This window comes from Sinocyclocheilus anshuiensis, unplaced genomic scaffold, assembly GCF_001515605.1.
Source record: "Sinocyclocheilus anshuiensis isolate Anshui unplaced genomic scaffold, SAMN03320099.WGS_v1.1 scaffold543, whole genome shotgun sequence".
Classification (NCBI taxonomy): domain Eukaryota; kingdom Metazoa; phylum Chordata; class Actinopteri; order Cypriniformes; family Cyprinidae; genus Sinocyclocheilus; species Sinocyclocheilus anshuiensis.
Window position 1 is genome coordinate 282720 of NW_015552590.1, and position 14590 is coordinate 297309.

A 14590-nucleotide genomic window follows, 5' to 3' on the forward strand; every position below is an offset into this window, starting at 1 on the left:
TATATATATATATATATATATATATTAGTCTCTTCAGTCATTACTAACAGCAAAAAAGACTATCTAGAGTCTGTTTCGCTTCTCTCACATATCCTCAGAGGCCAGTTTTCAGTGTGCTCGCATTAATCAGTCTGGAGGGAAAAGTGTGTGCGTGTGTGTGAGTGTGTGTGAGGAGGAGGAGGAGCCGATAGATGTAATTGGCTCTAAGCTGATATTCCAGCACTACCTCATCTCACCTGAGGGAAGAGATCTCTCTCTAAAGCTTTCCTAAATGAACCTTAACACACACACTACACGTGTCACAAAAAAAGGAACACATTCATTTATTTCACATCAAAATAATGAATAAATCAGTATATAAATACATTATTTGGGAGTCTGTATAATTACATCGCACTCAATTACGTACATTCTGATGTAAGAGTAAGATTTATTTAAGTGTTTTTTTAAAGGATAAAATGTCTCTTAAATTTGTTTTTGTAAGAAAACTGAATCAAATTGAATGAAAATGAAGCCCCTACTGGGAGAAAAACACTAAGAGTTTGGGTATTTTTGTCCTGTTTTTCAATCAAAATATCTAAAAATTGAGATAAATGAGACAAACTTACTTGAGAAGCAAAATACTACAACATAATAAAAATAGTATTATAATATTGCAGTGCATTATAGTAAATAAATAAATAAATAAATAAAACGTAAATAAAATTATTTTGTCCCATAAAATTATCTAAGCATTGAGATTAATGGGATCAATTAACTTGAGAAGCATAATAATAATAATTATTAGTAGTAGTAGTAGTAGTAAGTAGTAGTCGTTATTATTATTATTATTATTATGCATAATAATAGAATGCATGGATTATAATGCTTGTATCATTTCCTTTCTTTCAATGTTTAAAGGGGTCCTATTATGCTTTTTCACTTTTTCAACTTTAGTTAGTCTGTAATGTTGCTGATTGAGTACAAAAAAGATCTGCAAAGCTCAAAGTCCAATTCAAAAGATTTTATTTAACAGAAATCACTTTTCAAAAACTACAACGAACGACTCGTTTGGACTACAACGCATAATTTCCGGGATTAGTGATATCACAAATATCGACGAATGGGACGAGACCTGGTTGAGCTGCACTAGAGAAGGCAACGAGTGTTATCACTATGTCAGAGACACGCTAGCTTTCCCAAGGCAGATGAACTTAGAGTGGTTACAATCATCCGGGTTTATGTTCACTGATTCTAATTTTCAATGGCTTCAACGTTTTTCCAACATACATCAATGGACACGGACATTGAACTAAGTATATTATATTATTAGTAGAACATGTGATACAAGATTTGATGTGGTAGCCTATGTTTTATTCGTCAATAAACATGTCAACTTTTCGCATTGTAATATTGAAGAACATGATGTACAATTTCGACATTGAAAACAACCTTGTATATATGTTTTCTATCACACACTACATCTGATCTAACAAGCATATTTGTCAAATTTGAAGATCTTTTGTAAGTAAACATCGGAGGTTGTTTGAAAACATCTTTTAAAGAAGGATCTGAAGCTAAAATGATCCAATATTTATTTACAATAGATTTAATCTGATGGCTATTTTTGTTATTTATTGATGGCTAAAATTGTTTCTTCTGTTGTTGTTGTTGTTTTTTGATAGTTCAATAACTGAAATCTCTCAGATTTTTTTTTTTTTTCAACTGCTGAATGAAACCAAGTGTGTGGATAACCTCTTGAACAAAAACGATTCTTCAAAATTATTGACTGTTTCTCAAATTCCTCTTCTGAATCACAAATACGTCTAATGCCGAGTTCACACTGCACGATTTTAGCCCGATTTTTCACTCGCCGACAGGTTTTGTTAAATCGCTGACAAATGCCCAAAATTGGAGGCAAATTGGTGCTTGTTCACGCGAGTGACAATCACGCAGTGTGAATTATCAAAGCTGCGATCTGAGGGAATCGCCGACACCGGCAAAATATTTGGCATGCTAAATATCTGGAGCTGTCGGCGATTCACAGTCACGCTGTGTACAATGATTTTTGACTGAAAACTACATCGGCGATGACCTACAGCCAATGAGAGACCAAGATACAGGGCAGAGGGAAGTTCGGGGAGGAGTCCAGACTGGGGAGAGAGGTGTTGTAATAATGTAAAATATGTGAAAAATAATGTGTTTTTCGAACAACCTAGTATGAGAGCCTGTTCTAGTACACCCCCAAAACAAAATCAAGACTTTGTAAAAGAGCATAATAGGCAAAAAATAAGGTTTATTGAGATTTTTTTGTTCCTACAAGATTAAACGTTACTCAAGGTCTGCACTCTAAAATTCTCTTTATTTAAACAGGAGATAAATACAAACATGAGACGTTTCGGCTTGCTGCCTTCATCAGTGTGACAAGATCTCAGTAACTCAATGATTATATGAAGACCAACAATGACCCACAGGTGGTGGTAATTAGGTTTCCAGATTCACAGACTCCAGATCAGTTCCATCTATAAGAGCAACAAATTTCAACAAAAAACTTAAACAAAAATCAATGGGGACAATAACACATCAGGCAAAACCATGCCGTTCATACACATTGCTCCCCCCAAAAAAAATGTTACAAGAAACATGAAAGATCAAAATCCTCATTTAAACCCAAAGGTGACATGGTCTTTAAATAAAACATCCAAGACGCCTCTCTTTGTAAGAGTCTTTTACTAATATCTCCACCCCGGCGAGGATTCATTATTTTCTCAATTCCTATACATTTCAGTTGTTCAATACTATGATTATATTCAATAAAGTGTCTGGCCACTGGAGAAGTAACATCACATCTACGAATTGCTGATTTATGTTCACTGATTCTAATTTTCAACGGCCTCGACGTTTTTCCAACATACATCAATGGACATGGACATTGAACTAAGTATATTATATTATTAGTAGAACATGTGATACAAGATTTGATGTGGTAGCCTATGTTTTATTCGTCAATAAACATGTCAACTTTTCGCATTGTAATATTGAAGAACATGATGTACAATTTCGACATTGAAAACAACCTTGTATATATGTTTTCTATCACGCACTACATCTGATCTAACAAGCATATTTGTCAAATTTGAAGATCTTTTGTAAGTAAACAACTTTTTCAACTGCTGAATGAAACCACGATTGTGGATAACCTCTTGAACAAAAACGATTCTTCAAAATGATTGACTGTTTCTCAAATTCCTCTTCTGAATCACAAATACGTCTAAGTCTATAGAGTTGACTTAATGGTAACCCTTTTTTCAGTGTGATGACTATCAGCAGACAACAATGTGTTTTTGTCTGTTGGTTTACGGAACACTGTGGTGGAGATTTACTGATTTTTGAGATAAACGCATCTAAAAAATAAATTGATGATAAATTGTTCTGAACTGAAAATGTAATAGAACCTAATCTTGAATTCAAAAACAATTCCTCTTCACTTCCTTTCCAACAGTCAGTGTATCTTGCCCAGTGCTTAAACTTCCAAAAGAATTATTATTGTAAATAAAATCTAATTCAAATGTAACAGGTTAGCGTAACTTGGTGCTAGAGGTGTGCCTCTAGAAGGTAATCTTGGATTCTGTAGAGTTTTGAGAAAATAATCTCAAGATTCTAAACCTTCTTTGTGTGGAGTTGAAGTGTACAGAGATGTTACATCTAATGTTACTAACCAATCTAAATTGGAATAGGATTGTAATTTATTTAATATAATAAAAATCTGTATCGCTCAAATAGGAAGGCAGTTGTTTCAGTAGTGGTTGTGAATAATAATCTATAAATACAGACAACATTTCCGTGAGGGAGCCAATACCAGATACTATAGTCGTATTATTTTTGTTCTTTTTGAATAACATTTATTTATTTATTTATTTTGTATGTTTAAAGTATATTTAGATATTTACGGAAGCCTGACTGCAACATTAAATATCATAATTTGGACTTTTCTGAAAAGGTAAGTTTACATCACATATTGTGATTTTGTTTTTCAACTGTAGCCATTTATCATGTAAAATAATTTTAAATCATATTAATTTAAATAAAATAGATTACAAAATGTATTATGAATTATTTCATTTTTCTTACAAAGTGTAAGTGTTTACGTATTTACTATGAGGAAAAAACAGACATTTATAAAAAGGAAAACAAAATCTAGATGACAGACAGACAGATAGATAGATAGATAGATACCCATGTCTACTCCTAAACCTAACCTGAAAATCTGACAGCAATGTCGTTCCAACGAGGATGTTGATTCATGAACGCGTGTACATCACATTAATCCTTATATCACCATCCGTGTCAGGGGCCGGTCAGCATTAACTAACAACCTACATCCTATGACTCACCACAGTAGGGTCCCTCGTCAGAATGGTCGGCACAGTCCCTCCAGCCGTTACAGATTCTCTCTGGCGGGAGGCACACAGACGTGTCATTGCCACATGGGAACTTCGGAGGCTTACAGACGGACACTTCACACCCCTCCTCATCCGATTGGTCCTCGCAGTCGATGTCTCCATCGCACACCCAGTCCTTACTAACGCATTTCCCTACGGTGCAGAGAAAAACAAACGTGTTTCAAAGGACTATTTTTTTTTACATCATTAACTCTCTGCGTCGTTTCTCTACAAAGCTATCTGCTTTCTGCACACTTTTTCTTTAACCACATTCGAGATACGGCATATAATTTCCCATAGGGCTACATACGGTTTCAGAGTGCTTTTTGGACCTTGGTGTTTGCCGTATCATTAGCGATAATGAGGTACATAATCATTGTTTTTATTTTTTATTTTTACGTTGAAAAAGAACAGAGCTTTCTAAAGAGTATAAGGGGGAAAAAGCAATGTTAAAAAACTACTGTTAGCGAAAGTGTTTGGGAAACTGACAGTTTTAAAGTTTTGAATGGTATTTTGAATGGTATTTTTGAATTTTCAAAAAATGTAATGGTATCCAGCCATTGTTCGCACTAGACTGACAATTTTGTAGCCACTTTTTTATGATTTAATTATTTATTTAAATACCCTTTTCTCCAATTTAATGCGAGACATGAGTTTCTCTGTACATTTTCATACAGAATCCTTATCAGTTGTTCTTGATGGTGTACTGAGTGACCTAAGGTGTTTCGATTTATTTTTTTGAGCATGTGAGACAAGTCATTAGCGGTTCCCTCATTATCTCTCCAGACAAGTTCTTTAAGAAGGTGAAACAGGGCGTTGAGTACATAAATTACTTTTCTGTATCTTCCAAGACCAAATAGTGTCTTCACGTTTATTAGACCTTCACAGAGACTTTGCTTAATCAGATTTTAATTCACTTTACTTTGGGTTTTCCAGAAACTTTGTTTAGCTAGGTCTACCTGAATTCAGGCTAGATGCGATTAAAAAGGCTCAAATTAAAATCTCTTCCATGTTTATGAAAGGTCCAAGGCACTAAAACATTTTGACAGTCATTCTATAGTTTCTAGCTGTTCGGTTTGTAGCTCTACAACCTGGAAGTGAACTAGCATTTTCACTAACAGCTCCCCTCTGGGATTTCTAATGGCTTTGCAAAAGCAGTTTTAGATTTAAGAATAAAATGAGGTTCGTGACTTCAACGTTTTGTTCCACAGTATAAATTACACACAGTGACACCTCAAATGTGAAACCGGTACGTGCTTTAAATTGCTAATGTAAGCATGCTAACAAGTTGCTACAGGGTACTTAGCGAGAGCAGGCAACACAGAATGAATAAGGTGGTGTTCACACAGGACGTTTTCTGTAGGCTAGTGATAGGCTTATGATTAATGATATGGACATAATATATTTACTTCTTGCTGAAAAATACATGCTTAAACTAGCCTATGTCGGTCTTTAGCTTTTCTAGCTAATCTTCCAACTAAGTCAAGTTGGTGTTTAGCTAGACAGCTGGTCATCTAGGATAATAAGTGCCCAAAACCTCTCTAAACCCAGCTAACAGACAAGCCTGAGAGACCATCTAAGACCAGGAAACCAGTTTAGGCTGGATTAAAATGTTTTTAGCAGGTTTCTTGGGTAAAATAATGCAATGTCTTTTATGTAGCTTTATTTGGACCTTTTTGTTTAAGCAAATATCCACATAATTATTTTTTTTTTCATTCATTTGGTTAATTAAACATGCCTGAGAGACCATATAAGACCATGAAACCAGTTTAGGCTGATTTAAGATGTTTTCAGCTGGTTTATTGAGTAAAATAATGCTATGTTTTTTATTTAGCGTCATTTGGACCATTTTTTAAGCAAATATCCACATACATTAGATTAATTATACAAGCCCGAGAGACCATCTAAGACCAGGAAACCAGTTAAGGCTGGTTTAAGAAAAAAAAAATACATTCCTATTCTCTTTGGCTGGTCTTAGCTGGTTTCCCATCTAAAAACCCATCTAAAACCAGCTTGCAAACCAATATGATCAGGCTGGAAGACCAGCTAAAACCAGCTTAGCTTTTCTTTTCTTTTTCTTTTTTTTCAGCAGAGATGTATTTGGATTTTTTTAAATCAGATATCCCTTTAAATTTGATTAAATTACTATTAATTTGGTTATTTAAATAGACATGTCTGAGAGACCATCTAAGACCAGGAAACCAGTTTAGGCTGGTTTAAGATGTGTTCAGCAGGTTTTTCGGGCACAATAATGCAATGTCTTTGAATTAGCTTTATTTGGGGCAAATATCCAGTTTACCTGCCATTAATTTGGTTAATTAAACTTCATATTATGTAATATTGACATGATTGCCATCCCTAGTATATTATGTCACAAATTGAAATAGGTCTTTTTTTTTTCCTCAAAAGTTCCTCTCATAAAACAGCCTCCAGCTTTTTTAAAGTGGCAAATTCTCCACTTTCTAACCTCTAACTTTTGAAGTTCAGCATCACAGATCAATTCACACACACACACTTACCCACAAACCCAAATACAATTCTACCTGAGCCCAATTCACAAGGGTAATAAAAAATTCTTGGTCTGTCTCAATCAGAACAAAATGATGCATCTTAAACATGATTAATTCAGTCTAGAGGGAAGCAAAGCAATAATCAATGGCCATTTGGAAGCATCTTTTCACATCGCAATCCCATTTTCAGCGGAATAACGGTAATGCAATATAATTTGAATGAGTGCTGATTCATCACGCCACCCCAGGCCACAATCAATCGATCAATGATCATATTTACGACCCTCTTTACCCAGAGATGACATTATAGAGAATTTTCCAAAGTGTGAAACTTGATTATGTAATGTGATAATGCGATTATGTAATAGATGTTGCTTTCTACCTGAGACCTTGCAGGTGAACTTTGCCTTGGGGTCGCACATTCTCTTGGCTCCCTCACAGGCGAATTCATCGCTACCGTCCTCGCAGTCTTTGTCTCCGTCACAGCGCCATATTTCAGGAACGCAAGTTCTGTCGCCACGGCAGTGGAACTCTTTCTCGCTGCAGTCGGTAAAGGCGGAGAGCACTGATGGAGGAAAAGAGTCTTTAAAGTTTTGTGGTTACAAATTGTGGTTGACATTTTGAAGGTGGAAGATGTCAGTTTTAGGTCAATGTTTCTGTGTGTTTGTGTTTTGTGCGATCATGAGCACCTGTCCTGGAGCAGGTGGCGTTTTCGTCGCTGAGGTCACCGCAGTCATTGTCCCCGTCACACATCCAGTGCTCAGGGATGCACTTCCCGCTGGAGCACTGAAACTGAGCCACAGAACAGGCGTGAACGCAGCCCACCTCATCACTGCCGTCCCCACAGTCATCCTCTAGAGACAGAGAGAGAGAGAGAGAGAGAGAGAGGATGGATGGATGGATGGATGAAGGAAAGGAAGGAAGGAAATAAAGAAAGAAAAAATAATAGATTGAAAAGGAGAAAGGAATTAAGAAAAGAAGAAAGGAAGGACGAATGGACGAAAGGAAACAATAAAGAAGGAAAGAAGCAAGTTTACACAGAAGAAAGGAAGGAAGGAAAGAAGGAAGGAAGGATGGAAGGAACAAAAGAAGGAAAGAAGGTAAGAAGGATGGATGAAAGGAATGAATCAATGAAGGAAGAAGAGTAGGTAGATAAAATTAAAGGAAGAATGAAGGATGGAAGGAAGGATGAACAAAATGAAAGAAAGAAAGAAAGAAAGAAAGAAAGAAAAAGTATATATTGAAGAAAGGGAGGGAAAACAGAAGCAGGACAAACACTACGTGGGATCAAGCACATTACATTTTCTTTTCTTTTCTTTTACCAGGAAATAAAGTTCAATATTTTTTTTTTTTCTAGAAGGGAAACATAAAATTTATTTAAAAAAAACATGAAAATCTTTCATTCAATTATTATCACCTTATTATTATCTAATTATTATTATTATGATACATGTAAAATCCATTCAGATCGTCATTCACTTTAGCTCACCGGAATCACAGTGCCATTTCACACTGATGCATTTCCCATTAGCACAGCCAAACTGGGTCAGCGGTTCACAAGTTGGGAAGTCTAAGGAGGACACAAAAACAACAACAATCTCAACGCAGTGAAGGGCAAAGGACACCCCCTTCCAACTTCACAAGTCAATGTCGGGCCCATACCAGAAGAAAATGCGAACAGAATAATAAAAGCTTAGATTAGCCTACGACTTCGACTAACAACTTTTGACTGAACTGTTTCTGCTGAACTTTGCACCATCTGTCTTATCTCTCAAGAGACAGAAGCGCTAACCTGCCTCACACGCCTCTCCAAATAAACCGACAGTGGCGTCTTTGTGGCGTCGCACCACCTTTCAAAATTAAACATGCATTAGAAAAGACGCTCCCTGGTTACTGACAGGAAGTATGCGGCAAACTGACATTGAGTCACGATACGGAGCGAGCGAGCAGCCGTGCGACGCCACGTGCTGCAACTTCACGTCGAACGGGGCGACGCTCGACATTTCTCAGACGGCGCGCGGTCGGCTTTCCTGTGCCAGCTTGATTTTGATTTCAGGAAGCCAAGCATAAATTTTAATTACTCTATACGCGGCTTGTGTGTGCGTGAGAACCGAAGTGGACCCTGGAACGTTAACCGAGGAAATTTAAACAGTAATAAGATGCGACGACTGACAGAGGAGAAAGCTTCAAACGCACACTTCATCCCTCAGAGGAAGAGAGGTGGAGATCTGCTGGTATTTCTCATCTCTCATTTACACAAGCTGAACGGTGCTGTCGCAGACGATGCGAGCCGTCACAACGGGTTTACGGCAGGATATTCAAGATATTCAAAGCATGGTAATAAGCAGCATAATATCATGCAAAGGTATTCATTGTTTGTTTTTTCAATATATAATGATAATTTCCTTGACTTATCTTTGTGTTTCTGATGAGGAGATCCAAGAATGCCACTCATATTCTTAACGTTTTGGCATTGAGCAAAACAAATACACAAAGTTCCAACCTTTTTTGTTAAGTATTGGTAATGAATTCATGCAAATTTATGCTATAAATGCTTTTTATTGGCATTGATGGTTCCATGAAGAATCTTCAATATCCATAGAAAAATTCCATTCTATAAAATGTTCTTTAAAGTTTGAAAAAGGTCCTTTAGATTATTAAAATGGTTTTCACACCAACAACAACAAAAAGAAGTTCAAGAAATGTTCACTGAAAGGTTTGTTGGAGAACCAAAATGGTTCTTCTACTGAATCATTACATTCTCGAAAATTAAGGTTTATTATTCACAATAATGGTTCCATGAAGAACGTTTAACATCAATATTTTCATAAAAGGTTCTTCACATTATTAAAATGTTCTTCACACTAAGAAAAAATGTTTCTTTTAAAAACTGCACTTTTAAAAATAAAGGTTCTTTATTGGCATTGATGGATCCATGAAGAACCTTTAACATCCATGGAATCTTTCCATTCCACAAAGGTTATTTTTAGTGGAGAAAGGTTCTTTAGAATAATATATATATACAGGTGCAGCTCAATAAATTAGAATGTCGTGGAAAAGTTCATTTATTTCAGTAATTCAACTCAAATTGTGAAACTCGTGTATTAAATAAATTCAATGCAAACAGACTGTAGTGGTTTAAGTCTTTGGTTCTTTTAATTGTGATGATTTTGGCTCACAGTTAACAAAAACCCACCAATTCACTATATATATATATATATATATATATATATATATATGTGACAGATCAAAACAATCATTCATTTACTTACTGAACATTTCATTTATGGGAAATCGTCAAATTGCTACTGCATAGCAATCACATACAACAAACAAAAATGCTGAATAAATAGAACAAATATTAAGTGACGTGACATGTGGCCAAGTATGGTTACCCATACTAGGAATTAGTGCTCTGCATTTAACCCATCCTAAGTGCACACACACAGCAGTGAACACACACACACCGTGAACACATACCTGGAGCAGGGGGCAGCCATTTATGCTGCGGCGCCCAGGGAGCAGTTGGGGGTTCGGTGCCTTGCTCAAGGGCACCTCAGTCGTGGTATTGAAGGTGGGAGAGAGCGCTGTACATTCACTCCCCCCACCTACAATCCCTGCGGTACGAGACTCGAACCCGCAACCTTTGGGTTACGAGTCCGACTCTCTAACCATTAGGCCACGACTTCCCCAGTTAACGCACAATAAATAACAAGAGTATCATATCAATACACCTTTTTTTCCCAGAACGTTCTTGCAACCCGGTAGCAACTCTTCAACAGCCCGTGGGGACCTCTGCTTTAGATAATTAAAATGTTCTTCACACCAAGCAAATTATTCTTTTAAGAGCTGTTCACCTAAAGTTTCTTTGGGGAACCAAAATGGTTCTTCCATTGAATCTCTACATTCATTATTAAGAATAGGCATTGATGGTTCCATGAAGAACCTTTTGGAACGTTTCCATTGCCTAAAAGTTTCTTCAAAGTGGGGAAAAAGGTTCTTCAGATTATTAAAATGTTCTTCACACTAAGAAATGAAAGAACTGTTCACTGAAATGTTCGAGGAACATAAAATAGTTCCTCCATGATGTCACTGTGTATTCAGTCGAGATATTGTTTGATGAGCTGATTTTAAGGTGTCTGCTTGTTTCAAACTCTACTGAGGACAGTTGCATCAAATGGAAGCGTGAAGACGTATCGTGATTTTGTACCTCGTTTTCATTTTGGCGGCTTAATGTGAGAAAAAAAAACTTACTTCGTAGGTATTGTAGACACTTAAGGCACATTTTCCACTGAGGTAAAAGTTAAATTAAATTTCTTTAGTAAAGAGTTTCAGAAGTTTGAATTTTGATTTGAATCGCTTGGTAAATAAAACAAATGATCTTGTTTTATTTACATGTCAAGGCCAATTTTCACTTGCATTTGGTATCTGGCAAATGATAATTTTGACCCTGGAAATGTGCTGTAGTTGTTTTACCCTTAATTGCACCACCCTGGTTGTGAGGCAATGAATAGAGATTTCATGAAGAATAAAAAGTATTTATTATCCATAAATAGATTGATTCAGAGTTCAAAAGAACAGTTTGAAACAAATATTTTGAACCTTATAAATGTCTTTATAGTCACTATTGATGAATCCTGGTTGAATAAAAGTATTATTTTCTTACTGAAAATCTTACTGACCCCAAACTTTTGAACAATAGTGTATATGAAATATAAAAACAATTATTATTTTCACTTTTTAAATCTGTATTTATTGCCACATGCTAATTTTGAGAACTCCCTTTGATGTTTTATTACATTGAAATAAACTTTACCATTACTTTTCTTTGAGATACTATGTTGCATGTACTCAACTGACTGGCTGCCACGCAACAAAGAAAGTCTATAACTCTGCTCATCCATTGGATCATTTTCACTTCAGAATGCAGAAAACCATCCAATAGGGTCACAGTTCAGATGTGATCATGACAGCAGCAGGTGACCTTCACAGCTCAAATCAAAGCAGTTTGGTGGGAACGGAGTGTGTGACCTCCACATGCACAAAACATCAAAAGATATCAAAGAGCCAACAACAGAGGAAATATGAAAACAGAACAGGCCTTTTTCTTTGTTTACGTGAGGATGCTACAGAAAACACTTCAGATCTATGGCATCGTTTTGTCTGGGCTTTCAGTAGCTTGTCTATTGTTGTTAAAAGCCTCAGGCCATCAGATTAAACTGAACTCAAAACAGCACATCTGACCTTGTTCTTCCCTTTTGAAAAACTACAATGCACGGTCATTCATGAACAGAAGACGTATTTCTCTGTAAATCATTTGGAAAACAATTGATGCATTCAGTTCAACGATTTTTACATAAACATAAAAGGCAGGATCTTATTCTGATAAAACCCTTAAGAAATCAAACACAAGCAATAAAGAAATAAAGTGTGCTTTTTAAATCACGTTTCAATGCAATTAGCCATTAATGACATGCTCAAAGTATATAATAAGATAAAATACTGTACTATGGATTGATAAAAAGCCTCTAATTGAAGTATATGGAGGCTTGACGACGACCAGAAAAAACGATGATAGCAAAGATAAAATATGGAAATACAGAGGGAGGAACTTCAAAGCGCTCCGTGTGAGGAAGACTCACCACATGACGAAGACTCATCCGACTGATCCCCGCAGTCATCATCACGGTCACAGCGCCAGTTCTCCGGGATGCAGCGTCCATTCTCACAGGGAAACTGGCCCGGCTGGCAGGTTTGGGCTGTGGGAAGCAAAAACCACGGATATTAAATCACACCTTGAATGGATGTGTTCAATCTCTCTCCTGCATCTTGTATGAAACCGATATAAGGTCATTAGGAGTGCTGAAAAAGTTTGTTTGCAGCCTTGAACAATTCCCTTAAACATAGATTTTTTTTAATGAAATTTTGATTTTGATAATTATTTTAGAACGTTTTGAGAAATAATAATATTATTAAATTATAATAATTCTTAGGGATGCTCCGATCCGCCTTTTTCACCTCCGATACTGATACCTAGGGTTCAGTATTGGCCGATACCGATCCGATACCAGTGAAGTTTTTTTTTTTTTTTTTCATTTAAATAAATAGAATTTATATATCTCTGTGTGTGGAACTGATAATCATTCTTTCACAATCTACTAAATACAGACTACTTCATTATAAAGAAAAATAAACAATAAATATGAAAAAATATATGTATATTCATAATCTATGACAAAAATATATAATAAACTAGGTTAGTGGATAATTCGGCAGCAAAAGTTATTCTAGAAAAATCAGAGCACAATAATTTTAGAAATCCAAACATTTAGTGAAAAAACAATATTTTGTGGGGAACAAATAAAAGTGTTGCACTAAATATGGTAAAATGTTACACATTGCTATTTGTATTATAAAATCCATTAAAGAAAAACATTCATGAATGTATTTATATATAAGTATATACTATGAAATTAAAATACATTTCTTTTAAATGTATAGCATATTTTTTAATAAGGCAACAACATATGATAGATTCGATAGGACAAAACAAATACAGTGTGTCACTAAGAGCTTACAATATGCGTATCCGGTGTGCAGAATGATGCGCTTGAAGCAACACGGAGTCACAGCACGCAGCACTTTGCATTAAAAAGTGCAAAGCACAAAGGGAAGATAAATTGATGCGTAGTGTATTATATCTGTGCAACAGTTATTGAGCCTTTCTTTTAACAGATTTAAATTTCAGTTACTTTGCACGTTAAAAACAATGTATAGTCTTTTCTACGCTCCGTGTTTTGTTCTCACAGACACCCAGTAGCAAGTAACAAAACAACATTACAAGTGCGTACGCTGCTTGCTTGATTCATCGGATATTCTCTAAAATGGTGCTACGGTGATGCGGAGAGACACAGAGGAGACGAATTGTTGAATAAAGTCGTTATTTTTGTTTTCTTCGCATACAAAAAGTATTCTCGTCGCTTTATTAAATTCAGATTGAACCACTGATGGCAGATGGACTATTCTGACGAGGCTTTTCATACTTTTCTGGACCTTGACAGTGTAATTTACTTGGCAGTCAATGGTGACAGTCACAAGCCTCCCGGTTTTCATCAAAAATATCTTAAATTGTGTTCCAAAGACGAACAAAGCTTTTACGGGTTTAGAACGACATGGGGGTAAGTGATTAATGACAACATTTTCATTTTGGGGTGGAGTAACCCTTTAAGCTATCATATGGCTTCAGAAGTAACACAAAATAATACGCACAATCTCGCATTTGGATCGGCCCTCTCTGACCGATACCCGATCCAACAGAAAATGGCAGTATCGGAGCCGATACCCGATATGAATATCGGATCGGCGCATCCCTAAAAAAAAACAATACAAAACTAAACTAAACCAAACCACACCACCAAACAAAGCACAAAAAACAAAACAAAACCAAACATTTTCCTCCATGTCTCTCCCAGCATCTTTCTTATCAATTTCTTAGAGGTTGCACCTGCGTCAGGGTTTAGAACGACAGCTGCAATCCGTGTACAATTTACAGCTCTTGGTAAATAATGACAACACTTATCATGAGTAATAATGCTGTTTGCATAGCTGGCCAGCTATTTTGCAGACTGAGCCCTGCTGCTGTGCAGACGCCATGCGCCC

At 36.1% G+C, this 14590-nt stretch overlaps 1 pseudogene; it reads right to left on the reverse strand.

Annotated features, from left to right (window-relative positions):
- Window positions 1–14590, reverse strand: part of LOC107665510 (low-density lipoprotein receptor-related protein 1B-like) — a 312996-nt pseudogene that overhangs the window by 172128 nt on the left and 126278 nt on the right.